The 6,541-nt window shown below is 50.6% G+C and overlaps 2 pseudogenes; both read left to right on the top strand.

Annotated features, from left to right (window-relative positions):
- Positions 1-1,306: 1,306 nt before the first annotated feature.
- LOC146194295 (uncharacterized) lies at positions 1,307-2,945 on the top strand (annotated as a pseudogene).
- A 778-nt stretch (positions 2,946-3,723) lies between these two features.
- Positions 3,724-5,999, top strand: LOC146194294 (uncharacterized; annotated as a pseudogene).
- The last annotated feature ends 542 nt before the right edge of the window (positions 6,000-6,541 follow it).

Genomic DNA, 6,541 nt, shown 5'->3' with positions numbered 1-6,541 from the left:
CTGGCTTGCCCCTTTTTCACAGAAGAGCGCACCACTTCCCGCGCAAGGCGCTTTTTTTTCCTTGTGATTTTTTTCACTCGCCTGCTCGAACCTGTTTTTCCTCTCGCCTGAGTGCGCTGCACGTGGCTCATTCCCTTTCTCCTCGTCTTTCAGCTGCCTTCTCTTGCCACGTGCTTCCCAGTTGGTAGCCTGCGTGACAACCAGCGCGACAAGAATGCTCGCTCCTGGTTCCTATTTCTCATGGCGCGTACGTGTGCGTTTGGAGTCTTACGTTCTTTGCGAATATCTACGACAGCTCCGGCGTAGTCCAGACACTTACCTTCAGACAATTTTGGAAATGAAATGTTCTGGGCGGTTTGTTGATTGCTGTTTCATTTCAATTTTTTTTTTCCAGGTGGAAAAGCGAGGACAACTTTCATTGAGAAATATTTAAGATACGTAGCACAGGAAGTAATACTTCTGGAATGGTAAAAACATTATTATTTGTTTTTGTTAAAATGCAACCAGGGGACGTTGACAAATGTTAATTAGCGGGATTAGGTTCAATGCTGTATCGCGTGGAAATATTGGTCATCTATCAATTGCGCAAGACAAGAATCTTACTCGCTTGGTTTCGCAGTTCAGCGAGACACTAAATGCTTATCACATACAAGCGATTGAGTGAACGCAGCAAGGAGGTGGCGCTGCAGCGAAAATTTTAATTTTTCAGAAGTTTACTCTCAGTGAAAAAGCTACAACTCTCGTTTGTCCAGTGGGCGTTTTGTAAGGGTTTCGAATATCCCAATCGTACATACAGTTCCGTGCACCCCGAGCGACATAGGCATACTATTTAAATTCATTTTTTTTATAAAAATGGTCTTCGATTTCTGTACTCAGCGTATCTCACTTGGTTCTGCTGGAATTTTGGGTAGAAAATATTTGTCCCATTTAAAAATAAAGCATCGTTCAAAGTTGATATACAGCTTATACATCTGAGGAGAAGGGGGCAGGAATTGAAGGAGATTGCAGAGAATGAGAGGTGGTGGTGAGTGGCTTCACGGTGCCTACGGGATAATAGAAAATTAGGTTTTGAAGCTGTGCAGTGCCCACCAGGCAAATTTCAATCTGAACTTCATTAATATTTCATTTTGGTATATCATCAAAATATTTTTCAGCACTGTTTTGTACATTGTCAGACAGTGCACATTTGATTAATATGATGTTGATATAATTGTTTATGTTTTTTGTTTAGAGTCTTTCAGTCGGTTAAGCTCAAGAAAGCGCACGTCCGCCGAAGAAGCCTCGCATAAATGGTTTCCGCTTTACGATGATTTCACCCGAGGAATTCCACCGCGGCCATGAATGGACGCTCGCGGGGGAACGCATGTCAAGACTCCGTCAACGAGACCTCGACGCGAAGCTCGCCGGCACCGACAACCAAGTAAGCAAGAAAGCGAAAGGAAATAAGAACGTTAGAGCCTCGGCCATCAAGGCAGCGAGAATGCCAGCCATGCCGCTGGAGGAAAACAAGATCGTAATCAGACCGCGAGGGGGACTCGACATCACCAAGATCGGCACTACGACCGTCGCTGCGGCCATTCTCGCCGCGGCCAAGATCACGAACGAAGAGAACGCATCGGACACGATCTGCCCCGAACGCGCCACAAAATATAATGGTAATCAGCACGCCCAAGTAAGAAAACGCAGTCCGCTACGCAAGAATTCAAGCTATATACATTCAAGACAAGACCTTCGAAGCCAGCGCGTACCGCACGGCGCCGTACGACACCGTGAAGGGCATCATCCGAGGCATCCCTGTCGATGAGAAAGCCGAAGGTCTCGGCAGCAACATTGTAAACGACAGAAACCCACTCGCCGTAGGCGCCAAAGGAATCGGCAACACGACCACGATCATAGTAGCCTTCAGAGGACCCAAGGTACCGAACTTTGTCCGATATGGTGTCACGCTCATACCGTGCCACCTGTACAGAAAGCAAATTGACGTCTGCCACCAGTGTGGTCGGGTCGGGCATCGCAAGGACTTGTGCCCGACGCCAACCAACCGGATCTGCAGGGGCTGCGGCCAAGTGAACCCAAAAGAAGACCACAAATGTACACCCAAATGCAAACTTTGCGGCGGCGCTCACCCGACCGCCGACAGAGTATGTAAAGCCAGATACAAGGTTCCCTACGTCGTTCGCAAGCGTCAGTGGGAGCGCCGAAACGTCAGCCATCAGCTGCCGTCGGAGAGCGATTTCCCACTACTTGACAAGCAAGCTGCCCATAAGTCAACAACGCCATCGAGAGACGGCGCGCAGTCGAGAAATAGCAGCTGCAGGAGCCAGAGCAGTGACGCGCGAAAAACGAAAACCCAAGGATCAGCGTCGCGTGAAAGAGTCGGTTGGGGCAACGCCGCACGAGGTATCATGAAGACCAATCCGAGCTACAACGCCAAGACAGAAGACAACGCTTCAACCAAGGAACGAGAGATCAACGAGGCCATAAAAAAGGAGAACGCGACCCTGCGAGCCACCATCAACAACCTCACCAAGGAAATCGCGGAGATCCGCAACGCCCTCCGCAACGTCGAACAGCAAACATCCAGCCCGAGCGGCAACAGCAAGGCCGAAGAAACTACGGCCGACGCAGACAAGGAGCCGGCAACGAAGAAGAGGGCCGTCGAATCACGCAAGACCAAGAACAACATGAGCAACTGCAGCACTGACAGCAGAAACAACAACGTCGAGGCCAAACTCAACAGCCTGGAGGATATGATCAAATCGATGAAGCAAGCCATCGAAGCCTTCCAAACGGAGAACGTCAATAGACTCAACAATCTGGAAAGAAGCGTGCAACTAATACTAAGCAACCCAACGTTCGCGCCAGTACAGCATCAAGTCAACCAAGTGCAGCAACACGGAGAATTCCGAATAGGACAATCATGGCCTCCAACTCCACAAGCATAACAGTGTGGCAGTGGAACTGCCGCGGCTTCGTCAAGAATAGGGCAGTCGTCCAGCAGTACATCCAGCACGCGGCTCGCAATCCCGACGTGCTCCTCCTCCAAGAAACACTAACGGACAAGCCGTCCCTCCCCGGCTACAGGGTGCACGCGGGCCCGCCCGATGGCAGAGGTCTGTGCACCCTGGTCAGGAAGGGACTCACCTTCGTCAAACACCGACTAAGCAATGTCAGGATTGAACACACGCTCACCGAACTCATACCGACCAAGCAAAGAAAAAACAGCATCTTCATTTTGAACATCTACAGTAACCCATCGCGGAGACTTCAGAGGTTCAAAGCCATTCTTAACAAGGCAAGCACGACGGCCGGCCAGAGCACGCTGACCGCATGCGGCGACTTTAATGCGATGGATCCGGCGTGGGGCTACGTCAAGATCAATGCGAAAGGCAGAAACCTATCCCAAGACGCGGCGGAACTCGACTATACCCTCATAACCGACCCGGCTTACCCAACGAGAATTGGCAACTCCTTGTCCCGAGATACCAGCCCCGACCTCACGTTCGTCAAGAACAACGAACCGATCACGATCACGTGGGGGAACACGGGGGTGGACCTCGGTAGCGACCACATGATATTGGAAATCGTCATACCGGAGCAGAGCAGTACCAAAGTCAGGAAACATATGTGGATCGATCGGTCCGCTTTCAGAGATAACAGAAATCAGGAAGCGGAAGAGACCGAAATCGACGACCTCGACGCGTGGATATATTTGTTGTATATTTGGTTTCGGTTCGAGTTTGTGATCACCGGCCGCCAGAGGCACCAGTGTCGCTCTGTGTATATAAGTGACTGCATGTTGAAATAAAGGGGATTTTCTTGGCTGCTTGGCAGTCCGTGTACATCTGCGGCACACGCCGCTACAACCTTGGCGACGAGGATGGGCCGATTTCGGGGGGCGTGACTTTCGCCGCTTGCTCTTCGGCGCCATGAGTGTTTCGGGACTCGCGCCACCGCCCCCGTTCCTGCCCGCGCCTGGCCAACCTGCTGTGGCGTGGCCGCAATGGTTCCGCATCTTCGAGAACTACCTGCTTGCTTCGGGTGCCTCTGACTGCACACCGGATCGTCACAAGGCACTACTTCACAGTCTCGGGGTAGAAGGTCAGCGCATATTTTACACCCTCCCATCTTTGGACAACGCCAAGCTCGGTGAGCAAATTGCTACTGATAAAGCATCGGGCTCAGGCGATGCAAGGCCTGAAGTATCATCGTATGATATCGCAGTGGCCGCTCTGCATGCTCATTTTTCGGCAACAAGCAATGTTGCTGCCGAACGGCATCGTTTTTGTAGGCGTGTCCAACAAGTTGGTGAATCAGTGAATGAGTACATCACTGCATTACGGGAGCTACATGCTACATGCTCGTTTCCTGTTGAGGAATATTCGCTGCGTGACAGTTAGTTGGGGGTATTTCGTCTCGGAGCTTGCGCGAACGTTTTCTTCTTGAAGGATCGTCTCTCTCGTTCGCTAGAGCGGTACTCCTGGCAAGGCAGTTTGAGCAGGTGAATGATCTGCAAGAATTTCCTTCTGAAGTTGTTGGACGTATAAATACTCTTGGGAATACGCCTACGCGCACACCATATTCCGACGAGAGCTCGAAGCAGTCACACAGCCGCCAATCGCGTTGTTATCGCTGCGGTTCATCTAAGCACAGTGCGGCATCATTTCGCTGTCCAGCCAAATGCAAGCGTTGTCACCATTGCGGTGTTATGGGTCACTTCCGCTCTGTTTGCAAAAAACGAGGCTCCGCTCCGGTTCGTGAGGTAGACAGCCAAAATTCTTCTAGCGAGGAAGTTTTGAGCATTCTGGCTGTGACGACGGCCGCTCGCTCCGCAGTTCACGTCACAGTTTCGATTGGCCGCACGGACATAACTTTCCTTGTAGATTGTAGGTCATCTGTTTCCATTGTTACACAGGATCTTTTCAAGCAGCATTTTGGAGACCACGTACTTTTTGCCCCAACAGTTCGGTTACTAGACTATTCAAAACAGCCAATTCCGGTTCGTGGCTGTTTCTTCGCTGACGTTACGTACAAAGCTGACACAACAAGTCTTCATTTCTATGTTGTAGAACAAGGCACCTCACTTTCGGGTATCGATGCCATCAAGGCGCTCGGGCTACAGATTGATGGGTCATCTCTTCTATGCCTTGAAACGACGCTAACGTCTAATTCTCGAAGGGAGCAGCGCTCTGAGCCGACAAAAGCCGTGCAGGAAATTAACCTCCCAAAGGAATTAGTTGAAGAGTTTGGATCTCTTTTCGATCCAGGCATTGGCCTCGCAAAAGGTTTTGTGCACCACGTCAAAACGTGATCCCCAGTGCAGCCATTCCAATCAAAACTTCGGCGCCTTCCGCTCTCACTGCGACCATTGGTCTCGGAAGAGCTCCGTCGATTGGAAAATATGGACGTGATAGAGAGGGTGGAGGCATCTGAATGGGTGTCACCCATTGTGGTCGTTAAAAAGAAAGAGGGAGGTATTCGCCTCTGTGTAGACCTTAGACAAGCAAACAAAGCTGTCGTAGCAGACAGCTTTCCCCTTCCTCATACAGAAGAGCTATTGCATAGTCTAGTGGGGGCAACACATTTTTCTAAGCTAGACCTCGCATCAGCTTACCACCAGGTCATGCTTCACCCTGCGAGTCGCGATTTGACCGCATTTCTTACTCACGAAGGCCTCTTTCGTTTTAAAAGAGTGTGCTTCGGGCTGGCTTCCGCGCCCTCTGCATTTCAGAGTATGATGTCCAAAGTCCTGCAGGGATGTAAGGGCGTGCTTTTCTATATAGATGATATTATAGTCTTCGGGCGGGGCCGGCAGGAGCACATAGATAACCTTGCATCAGTACTTAGACGCATTAAAGAGGCAGGACTCAAGTTGAACAGAAAATGTATCTTCGATACGCAGGAACTTTCATTTTTGGGTCACAGGATCACAGCAAGTGGTATTGTTTCACTGGAGGAAAAGGTTGCTTCCATCAAGAATACCCCGGCACCCACCGACGCAGCCAGCCTTCGATCGTTCCTTGGACTGGTCGAATACTACTCTAGGTTCGTTCCCAACTTTGCCGAGATGGTTGAACCGATGCGTGTTCTTCTTCGAAAAGGGCAACCATTTGTTTGGTCTGGCGAGGTAGACTCCAGTTTTCGAAAGGTTAAAGAGGCACTTGCGTCGAGCACAGTCCTGCGGATGTTCGATGCATCCCTTCCCGTTGTAGTTTCCACTGACGCTTCTGACTGTGGGCTTGGAGCAGTTCTCCAACAGGTGGATGGAGAGGAACTGCACACAGTCGCCTTTGCTTCTCGAGCACTTTCATCCGCAGAGAGGAGATATTCAGTAGGAGAACGTGAAGTACTTGCGTGTGTTTGGGCGTGCGAGAAGTGGCATGTCTACTTGTGGGGACACCATTTCACATTGCTTACTGACCATCAAGCCTTGGTCGCATTGCTTTCTACCCAAGGGCCAGGAAGGCGTCCTTTGCGAATAGCACGGTAGGCGGAGCGCCTACTGCAGTACAACTATACAGTAAAGTACCGGAAGGGTTCG

The sequence above is a fragment of the Amblyomma maculatum genome, chromosome 3, assembly GCF_055883805.1.
Source record: "Amblyomma maculatum isolate TAMU_Amacu chromosome 3, ASM5588380v1, whole genome shotgun sequence".
In the NCBI taxonomy this organism is placed as follows: Eukaryota; Metazoa; Arthropoda; class Arachnida; order Ixodida; family Ixodidae; genus Amblyomma; species Amblyomma maculatum.
Note: the sequence above shows the minus strand (reverse complement) of the source record. Positions and strands in the feature narration are given on the sequence as shown.